The sequence below is a fragment of the Micromys minutus genome (genome assembly GCF_963924665.1).
Source record: "Micromys minutus genome assembly, chromosome: 2".
Classification (NCBI taxonomy): Eukaryota; Metazoa; Chordata; class Mammalia; order Rodentia; family Muridae; genus Micromys; species Micromys minutus.
Genome location: NC_137971.1, coordinates 79,895,229 through 79,906,547, shown reverse-complemented (window position 1 = coordinate 79,906,547; position 11,319 = coordinate 79,895,229). Strand labels below are relative to the sequence as shown.

General features: G+C 42.9%; 1 pseudogene across 1 annotated transcript; it reads right to left on the bottom strand.

Moving 5' to 3' along the window:
- Window positions 1–1,634: 1,634 nt before the first annotated feature.
- Window positions 1,635–3,006, bottom strand: LOC308416239 (tubulin alpha-4A chain-like; annotated as a pseudogene). Its single transcript has one exon. The product of its transcript is annotated as a tubulin alpha-4A chain-like (transcript).
- Window positions 3,007–11,319: the final 8,313 nt, after the last annotated feature.

Here is an 11,319-nt window from a genome sequence, read left to right as displayed (position 1 = left end):
ATCCAAAGGGAACCTGGAGTAAATGACTGGACTGATATGTAAATAAAAGACTGGACTTAGGACCTGCAAGAGATAAGCTATCCTCTGAAAGGTTTTTGAACAGCAAGAGAGAACTGCTCAGATTTTAAAGCAGAAAATAGAGAGCCATCTGGACAATACCAGGGGAAGCAGACAGAAAGCAGTCTTGAAAGCTGTCTCAAGCAGAGCATAGGCCGCCAGCTTAGACCCATGATTTAACTTCGAGACATTTGTTTCCATTGCTCCCATACACCCCTTCTCTTAGAAGCCCTTTCCAAGTTGAGACTGGTCCTTAGCAAAGTTGAGAGGGGCTGCAGGAAAGAGCTAAGAGGATTCTGTCCACCCCAAGAAGCAGGATCTCTTGGGAGTTGGGGATGTGGTGGGAGGAATAGCCTGGAGAGACAGGTTTGAAAGGGCCAAGGGGTGGTTCCCAAACTTCCTAACGCTGCGACCTTTTAGTACAGTTCCTTGTGTTGTGATGGCCCCAGCCAAAAAATTATATTTTGTTGCTACTTCATAACTATAATTTTTCTGCTCTTCTGAGTCATACTGAAAATATTTGTGTTTTCTGTTGGTCTTAGGTGACCTATTTGAATGGTTCCTTCCACTTACAGGTTGAGAAACACTGGACTTAAGGGACCTTGGATCGGAGCAGGTTGTTACACAGTTCGGGTGAGACTGGAGTGGCAGCGCAGGTCATGGGACAGGAAGGGGCGGTAACAATGGTGGGAGTCACAACAAAGGAGACCAATCAGAAAGGATCTCCTTCTCTTCCTCCTCTCTTCCTCCTCCTTTTCTCCCCCCTCCCTTTCACTCGTTTTTCTGCCTAACTCTCCCCCACAAAGCTTACGTTTAGTTATCTTGAAAAACCCCCAGACTGGGGAAGCCCCTTACTCAAGTACCAGGATATACGAACCCAAGAACTCACAGAGAGCCTATCTTGTTGCAATCAGGCAAGAGGTTTATTGTGGGGAACCGGGTAGACCAGAGCTCTGGGGACAACACGTATCTCATGCAGGAGATAGAGGAGTCGACCCTGAACTCAATTGGGGGACATATTTATAGGGAAAATTACATAGGCAGTTAGCAACGGGTGCATAGCAATTTCATTGGTCTTTTCAAATTGGCACACTCTGTCCATTTTTGGACACGATTCAACTCTAGGCCACTCGCTTTTGGGGCACATTGACCTTCATACTTTGTTTCTCTCAGGACTGCAAGGCCAGCCCAGACCTTATTGAGTCTAGTCGGTCTGGGTTTGGGCCATTTCTTTAAACAAGTTATTTTGTTCTTAGCCTTGAAGCACACTTGTCCTCAAAGCAGGGTCAGTGGTGCCAACTTGAAATTTTAACTCTTTCAATCTTAATTCATTTATTTAAAATTTATGTCTACATAGACATAAGGCTAAATAGTTGCATAATAAATGTGTAAGGCTTGCTGAGTGTTGCTGGCGCTCTCTGTCGTGGTGGCAGAGGCTAAGACCCAGGGCCAGACCTTTAGAAGGCAGTATTTATTTATTTATTTATTTATTTATTTATTTATTTAACCATGCAAGGAGACTGTTTATTTCGAAAGGATTTTGCAATAAACACAATGAACAGGCCCCAAGTAGCTGTCTATTCTTCTCCCTCATCCTCGTCCTCATAGGAGTCGATGCCTCCTTCCTCATAATCTTTTTCCAGGGCAGTCATATCCTCTCGAGCCTCAGAGAACTCCCCTTCCTCCATTCCCTCACCCACATACCAGTGTACAAAAGCCCTCTTGGCATCCATCAAGTCAAACTGTGGTCCAGGCGGGCACAGGCTTCAGCAATGGCGGTTGTGTTGCTCAGCATGCACACTGCACGCTGAACCTTGGCCAGGTCACCCCCAGGCACCACAGTGGTAGTTGATACCAACCTTGAAGCCTGTGGGGCTCCAGTCCACAAACTGGATGCTGCGCTTTGTCTTGATGGCAGCAATGGCAGCATTCACATCCTTGGGTACCACATCTCCACGGTACAGCAGGCAGCAGGCCATATACTTGCCGTGCCGAGGGTCACATTTCACCATCTGGTTGGCAGGCTCAAAGCAGGCATTGGTGATCTCTGCCACTGACAGCTGCTCATGGTAGGCCTTCTCTGCAGAAATGACTGGTGCATAGGTAGCCAAGGGGAAGTGGATTCGAGGGTAGGGTACCAGGTTGGTCTGGAACTCTGTCAGGTCCACATTGAGGGCCCCATCAAAGCGCAAGGAAGCTGTGATGGAGGAGACAATTTGGCTGATGAGGGGGTTGAGGTTGGTATAGGTTGGGCGCTCAATATCCAGGTTACGGCGGTAGATGTCATAAATGGCCTCGTTGTCCACCACGAAGGCACAGTCTGAGTGTTCCAAGGTGGTATTCGTGGTCAGGATGGAGTTATAGGGCTCCACCACAGTCGTGGACATGTGTGGAGCTGGGCAGATGGAGAACTCCAGCTTGGACTTCTTGCCATAGTCAACAGAAAACCGCTCCATCACCAGAGAGGTGAAGCCAGAGTCGGTGCCCCCTCCAAAGCTGTGGAAATACTAGGAAACCCTGAAGTCCTGTACACTGATCAGACAGCTTTCGGATCCGGTCCAGCACTGGGTCAATGATGTCCTTGACAATGGTGTAGTGACCACGGGCATAGTTGTTGGCTGCATCTTCTTTCCCAGTGATAAGCTGCTCTGGGTGGAAGCTGGTGGTATGGGCCATTTCGGATCTCATCAATTACAGTAGGCTCCAGATCCACAAAGACTGCCCGAGCCACATGTTTTCCAGCTCCAGTTTCACAGAAGAAGGTGGTGAAGGAGTCATCCCCTCCACCAATGGTCTTGTCGCTGGGCATCTGTCCATCAGGATGAATCCCATGTTCCAGACAGTAGAGCTCCCAGCAGGCATTGCCCATCTGAACACCTGCCTGCCCCACATGGACTGAAATGCACTCACGCATGATGATTTTGGGCTGTATGTCTCACGTAGAGTCGGGGTCACAGGTCTTGGTGAGATCTCAGAAGGCAGTTTTTAAATCTATCAGAGAACAAACCAGCACGGAATCCTCTTCAGTCCTGGGTGTACATCACCTACAGTCATTGTGAGAGGACGGTGTTTTAAAAAAATACCATCATTATATACATTTTATATTAACCTTTCTGGTTTAGTTTTGAGATTGCGATTTCATTATAACATTTTCCCCTTCCCTTTTCTTTCCCCAAACCTCCCACATACCCATCCCTGCTCTCTTTCAAATTAATGGCACCCTTTACCAATTGTTATTGCATGCATACATTGTATGCACACACACACACACACACACACACACACACACACACACACACACATTCCTAATGATAACCTGTTAAATCCATATAATGCTACTCATATGTATGTTTTCAAGGATAAGTGTTAACACAAATCTAGAATTCAAGGTATACCCAATCAAGTAAAACATAATAAAATTTCAATACAAATTCAGACTATTATTTAAAATTTTTTCAAGTTGAAAAAATCATTTCTTTAAAAAATTTATAATACCTGAGGGTTTCATGTTGAACCAGTTCAAGTAGTAACCAGAGCCCAAGTATCTTTACCATCACCATGACCACCATTACCATGACCACCACCATTACCACCACCATCACCACCACCATCACCCATCACCACCATCATTATCTTAAAACATTTCTCAAATGTGTGGTCTCAAACCTCTGATTTAGAACTCCAGTTCCAACAGTGCAAATATTTTGTCTTAGACCAGAGTCTGTATTTATAAACTGAGGTTAGATTTCTGTGAAGATTGCATTTATGTAATGAAATGTAAAATTGGGGTGTAGCTCAATTGTAAAGCACCTATATACATGCTTGAAGTCTTGGGTTCTACCCAACCAAAGTACATGTGTGCACATGCAAACACACACACACACACACACACACACACATACACACACACACACACACACACACACACACCAATACAAAAGCAACTGTGGCCATGTTGAAACTGTATGGACCCGAGTCCTGAAGAAGCTGACACCCAAATGAACTGAGCTACGGAAGGAGGGGTACACTTGCTAAAGAATGGGCCAGTTAGCTAATTAGAGAGTGGTTCAATCTCACAGCTCCTGCCACAGGTGTCTTTCCAACCTTAGGTGAAGGTGGGGTTCTGACTTTCGGTGTTCAACCAGAAGTAGTGGTGTTTCCTTGGCCTGTTTTCTTACCTGGTTAAAGCTGTGAGGTTTGAAATAAGCTGGGAGTTCTGCCACCTCTGGCATGTTGTCACAACCTGAGGAGTTGTTTCCCCACTGAAAAACATGCACGTAAGTCATTTAGAGCAACTCCACAGGTGAAGGCCAGTGATTAAGGCTCTGCAGGAAGGGGAAACTGAAAACAGCAGCTGAGGTGTTTCTGAACAGAGCTATTAATCAACCCACCTGCAAGGAAAGAGCCAGCTATCCCATTGCAGGCTCAGGGCACCAGCCTAGTATTTCTCCTGCTCCTGTGCACCATTTCAAGGCTGCTGGGAGGCATGCCAGGCACCCAGGATGTGAAATAAAGTCTCATTCACCTGATATATGCATGACTGAATGGCCCTTGCTTCCTCCGTCTTCTGGAGACATCTTCAGCGCCCTGCATGGCAGTGTACAGGGTTCTGCACTGAAGAGTAAGCACAGTCTTACGTTTCCCATCCCAGGCGCCTTCCGGGCCTCACCACATTCTCAGAGCTGGGAAAGCAGCATGTGTCGGGATAGACAGACATTTCATGATTACCCTTTCTAGCAACAAAATCTGAGTTAAGAGGCATTTTTTTTTATTTGACCCTCAGTTTCTTCAGGGGGAGATGAATAGAAAGCGGTGGGGAGCAGATGCAGTTCTGAATTAATGTGTGTTGCTGATGTGGGCATGCCCGTGTTAAGGATCCAGTGCCTCAGACCCATTGAAATGGCAAAGACTGACCCTGTCCAAAGACCAGTATGTTGCAACAATTGGATAGTGTGTAGAAACTATCAACCCCAGCTTCCTCCTCTTTAATAACTGTAGCCTTAAACTGATCCCCTATAGAGATATTCTTCTGGGATTGGCTGAACATGGTTCTTTGTTTGGCTGTATACAACAAACTTACCTCCTTGATTTAGAAGTATAAAATAAAAGAGCTGAGTTCCTGGTTGCTGCTTACGGGTTTCCATCATAGCACATGGTATCAGCAATACTGTCTGGATTTGGTGGCTGTATATGGTCTGGATCCCCAGGTGGGGCAGTCTCTGGATGGCTTTTCCTTCAGTCTCTGCTCCAAACTTTGTCTCTGTATTTTCTCCTGTGAATATTTTTGTTCCCCCTTCTAAGAAGGACTGAAGCATCTGCACTTTGGTTTTTGTTCTTCTGAGCTTCATGTGGTCTGTGAATGGTATCTTGGGTAATCCAAGCTTTTGCGCTAATATCTATTTATCAGTGAGTGCATACCTTGTGTGTTTTTTTGTGATTGGGTACCTCACTGAGGATGATACCTTCAAGTTCCATCCGTTTGCCTAAGAATTTCATGAAGTCATTGTTTTTAATAGCTGAGTCATACTTCCTTGTATAAGTGTACCACATTTTCTGTATCCATTCCTCTGTTGAAGGACATCTGGGTTCTTTTCAGCTTCTAGCTATTATAAATAAGACATATTTGAACATAGTGGAGTATGTGTCTTTGTTATATGTTGGAGCATCTCTTGGGTTAATGTCCAGGAGTGATATAGCTGGGTCCTTAGGTAGTACTATGTTTAATTTTCTGAGGAACCTCCAGACTGATTTTCAGAGTGGTTGTACCAGCTTACAATCCCAACAGTGGAGGAGTGCTCCTCTTTCTCCTCATCCTAATCAGCATCTGCTGTCAACTGAGTTTTTGGTCTTAGTCATTCTGACTGGTGTGAGGTGGAATCTTAGTGTTGTTTTGATTTGCATTTTTCTGATGACTAAGGATGTTGAACTTTTATTTAGATGATCCCCAGCCATTTGATATTCCAAACTTGAGAATTCTTTGTTTAGCTCTGTACCCCATTTTTAGTAGCGTTATTTGAGTTTCTGAAGTCTAACTTCTTGAGTTCTTTGTATATATTGGATATTATCCCTTTATCAGATGTAGGATTCACAAAGATCTTTTCCTGATCTGTTTCTTGTCATTTTGTTCTAATAACAGTGTCCTTTGCCTTACATAAGCTTTGCTGTTTTATGAGGTCCCATTTGTCGATTCTTGATCTTAGAGCATAAGCCATTAGTGTTCTGTTCAGCAAAGTTTGCGTGTATCTTGTTTTATGTGGAGGTCCTTGATCTACTTGGACTTGAGCTGTGTACAGGGTGATAAGAATGGATTGATTTGCATTCTTCTACATGCTGACTGCCAGTAAAACAAGCACCATTTGTTGAAAATGCTATCTTTTTTCCCAGTAGATGGTTTTAGCTTCTTTGTTAAAGATCAAGTGACCATACATGTGTAGGTTCATTTCTGGGTTTTCAATTCTATTTTATTGATCTACCTGCCTGTCTCTGCACCAACACCATATAGTTTTTTTAATCACTAGTGCTCTGTAATATAGCTTGAGGTCAGAGATGGCGATTCCCCACAAAAGTTCTTTTATTGTTGAGAATAGTTTTCTCTATTCTGGGTTTTTTTTTTTTTTTTTTTTTTTTTTGGTTATTTCAAATGAATTTGCAAGTTGCTCTTTCTAACTCTATTAAGAATCGAGTTGGAATTTTGATGGGGATTGCATTGAACCTGTAGATTGCTTTTGGCAAGATGGCCATCTTTATTATATTAATCCTGCCAATCTATGAGCCTGGAAGATAGTTCCATCTTCTGAGATCTTCAGTTTCTTTCTTTAGAGTCTTGAAGTTCTTGTCATACAGATCTTTCACTTGCTTTGTGTTTACAGAGCAAGCACTTTACCATGTGTGCTAACTTCCTAACTTGAAATTTTCTTGGTAAAAGAAAAGCTATGTAGACAGCTCAGACTTAGGAGGGTAAGGAAACACATCACATTCTCAATGGCAAGAACAACAAAACCCCAATGCAAAAAGCTCTGCACATTGGGTTGGGAGGAACTGAGGTCAGTTCCTCATCACCATAGTTCCATCTTGACTCATAGCATTATCTTCTATTCTAAAAGGCAGTCCTCAAAGCCATAGTGAGTGCATGGAGACTGTGACTTTGCTAATGTGAACTTATGTACTGACCAGTGACAGATCACCTCTAGAGACACAGGCTTTTGAGGATCATTAATGAGTATTCCATGCTCAATCAAAGCATCAACTTTTAACCTCTTTGTTAACTTTCTTACTTTGTTTGATTTCATTTAAGAAGTCCTTGGTGTGTGTGTGTGTGTGTGTGTGTGTGTGTGTGTGTGTGTGTGTGTTTATGCTCACGTTAGTCTTACATTTTGACCTGCTATAGTGTCAAAATCAGCCAATTTTATCACCATCTTTGTCTAATCACATTGCTCTATTGATGTCAAGTCAAGTTCTATTATTGTCCACTGTGTAGTGCTTTTGCTGTGAACATGGTCTTCCCTGGGGAACAAACCAATGTGAGCCCAAACTACCCTCTTCTTAATTATTTATTCACAACCTTCCTTGATCCTACTACTTGGGACCTACCCAGTCCCAAACTCTCCATTTTAATTTTTTTCTTATCACAGGACTCAGCATTACTTACTATCTTTCACATTATATTTATTTGCTTGTTACCTTCTGTCCTTTCTAGAATATAATCTCACCTTCTCTGCCTTCTATCCATCTATGTGCTCTTTCACCCTTATATATTTCAATCCATCTACCGATCTGTCCATCCATCCATCCATCCATCTATCCATCCATCCATCCATCATCTATCTATTCATCATCCATCTATCCATCATCTATCCATCAATCATCCATCCATCCATCCATCAATCATCCATCCATTCATCCATCCATCATCTATCTATTCATCATCCATCCATCCATCCATCCATCCATCATCTATCCATCAATCATCCATCCATTCATCCATCATCCAACCATCCATCCATCCATCCATCCATCCATCCATCCATCCATTTATCTATCCATTTACTCATTCATCCTGACTACCCTATAGTATGGTTTAAATAATAGAAAACAAAACCTGTCAACTAGGATCTGATAAGTTAGTGTCAAGAGATTCAGAGACTCTTCAGTTTTCTTATTCCTGCTGAGCATCTGCCTTCCAGGTGAAGGAAGTATATAATATGCACAAAGGCAAGTCTTCAGCTGAACAGGGTCTGGGTCTGGACACATCTGAGGGCCTTCATTAGGGACTCCAGATGTGTTTGAGCCTGAAATTCTACTTACTTTCAGAAGACACAAAGGGTAAAGATAATTAATAAAAACATTGTAGCAAGCTTTGCTCGATACAAAATTTTATTTTTTTAATAGAATGTTAGAATATATTAGGTGAGGAAAAAAGTCCATTTTCAGTGAAAGAATAATAAAAAAGGGACAGTTTAGCACATTTTGCTTAGTATAACCTTTTCTTGTGATCTTTTACTTTTTTGAAATGTATCTCCCATTTTATTGAAAGTAGATTTTTTTATGTATTAATGCATCCTGGTTATGGATTCACTTCCCTATACTCCTCCCAGTCCCCCTCTACCAACTTGCCTTCCATCCAGGTCCACCTTGTTTTTCTGTTTCTCATTAGAAAACAAACAGGCTTCTAAGGGACAATAGTAAGATAAGATAAAACTAACACAATGAAATAAGACCAACCAAACAGAAGGATAAGATCGGGAGCAAAGGTGCAAGAAGCAGATACAGACACAGAGATGCACCTGTTTCCACTCAGGAGTCCCATAAAAACAATAAACAAATATTTATTTACAACAATCAGTCATAAATAAATAATTGTCATTGAGTTTGTTTTCTGTTGGCTGTTTACTGTTGGGCATGCAGTTGACCCTTAAGAGTATTTTATTTCCCTAGTGAGACTCCCTTAGAGGAAATAAAATTTTCACTTGCAAGTGGTTATCTATTGGAGATAGCTTCTGGGTCAGGGCTGGGGCATGTGCCCACCTTTCCTTTCAGCTCCAAGATGCCACCTGGTGCAGACCCCTGCAGGCACTGCGCATGCTGCCTCAGTCTCTGTGAATTCATATACGCACCAACACTGTTGATCAGAGGACATTGTTTTCTTGGTATTCTTCATCCTTGCTAGCTCTTGCATGCTTTCTGCTTCCTCTTCCCTGGGATTCCCTTATCCCTGAGATGGGAGGGATTTAATGGAGATCTCCCTTTTAGTGATGAGTATTCCAATGTCTGTTGCTTTGGGTCTCTGTATTTATTCCCATGTGCTGCAGCAGGAAGCTACTCTGATTATGGCTGAGCAAAGTTTTGATCTTTGAGTATAGCAAATTGTCATAAGGAGTCATTTTATTGCTATGATCTTTTAGTTAGAACAGTACCAGTTTTGCCATAACTACTCTCAGTCTCTTGGTCACTCAGGCAGTGTTGGGTATAGGTTCCATCTAATATTGGTTGGTTTCTCCTACAAACATTGCACCAACATTGCACTACGATATCTTGCATTCAGGACACCATTGTAGATAAAAGCTTTGTGGCTGGATTGGTGTTTATGTTTTTCCTTTGGAAGCTTGCAGTGTACCTTCCTGTACCAACAACACTAGGACATAGGTTTGAAGGTGCTGTGTAGACACTAGCTCAAATTCTCTATATTCAGCGAGTTGTGCAGGTATTGTCTTCAGTGACAGGGTTTAGCCATCAGTTGGTGGAGAGCAAACCTAGTCTTGGCAACAGCTTCATTTTTTTTTTTAAATTTTAATTTAATTTTTTGGGGAAATTTTTACGGCACTCCTTTGGCCAACAACTTAATTAAATGTAATTCATTCTTGGTATTGGGGTACTGGAAGCTTTATTTGGTGACAGAAGATGTCCATGTGGGATTCTGTCTTCCTCATTATTTGGTGACTATCTCCCAATGCCCCCTCCCCCCCAACAAGTCTAATTTGTGTTGCCAATATACTCATTTGAAGCCTGGTCAAACCCCCAGTGGCCAGCCCCTTCAGGAGAGCTGAGTTCTTCCCCATCCCCACCTCCACTAGAAGCTGTTAATTGTGATGACCTACATTTCAATACCTTCATGTCTGGACTGTTACATTTTTGGGGACAGGGTGTGAGGGAAGAGGAGGGTACAGAAGCCTTCAATGTCTCTTATTCTCAGTTGCAAGTTTGCAGTCATGGATACCACTGCAACAGATGCTTCCCTACCCATAGCAGCCAGTGGAAGCACGAATCCCAGACACCAACATGGCCTTCAGTGCCAGAACAGATTATAGACACCCACATGGTTTCTAGCAGAAGCATGGATCATGGCCATGATCACAAACATCAACATGTTTTCTCTGGTACAGATCATGGAACCCTTTGGAAGAGACTACCGAGAAAACCAACCATTCTTTATTTATTTTGGATATCTTGTTGCTCAGAGTCAGGTTGTCCAGGGATAGGACCTGAGTGAGGGCTAGGCTGCTGTGTACCACGCTGCCCTCAGTGCCTGACTAGCTGCTCTTTTAGTATTATTGACAAGGACCATTTTGTTTGCAGTCTGAGAGTAGCTTCTGGGCCCTGTGCTCTCCTAGCTTAGGTGACAGAGCAATGTGGGCCTGGTGGTGGCCCAGAGCACTCTGGCACTTGAGGACTGGCTCTACTACGCAGCAATTTCAGGCTCCTTGTTCTCCATAGCTACAGTCCCATATCTGCTGCTGCCACTGAATCTCTCTAATTTCTTTCCTTTCCTCTGCATGTGATGTTGTGTTCTGCCATTTTTTCCTTATCTTGGATAACAAGTTGCCCAGAGTCAGGGTGATCATGGGGTTGGGCAGCATATCCATGCTGTACATCACCTTGCCTTTGGCAACAGCCACCCTGCTGGTACTCCAGGCATTGTCATCATGTTTGCAGCCCTCAGGCTGTTTTGGGGTTCAATGTTCTCTTTCTTTGAGTGACCTCAGGCATGCAGGTGAGTTGTAACCTTATCTTGGGGATAGCAATGGGATGAGGTGTGTCTGGTAGAGTCCTAAGCCTGAGAACTAGCTCTACTCTGTATGGTCATGTTTCTGTGTCTGCAGTCACACCCCCAAATGTGTCTGATTTCATTTTTTAATGACTGAGTAGCATTCCATTGTGTAAATGTATCCCATCTTCTTTATCTATTCATCTGTTGAGTGTTATCTATGTTGTTTCTAATTCATGGCTACTATAAATAGAGTAGCAATGAACATGGTTGGCCAAGTG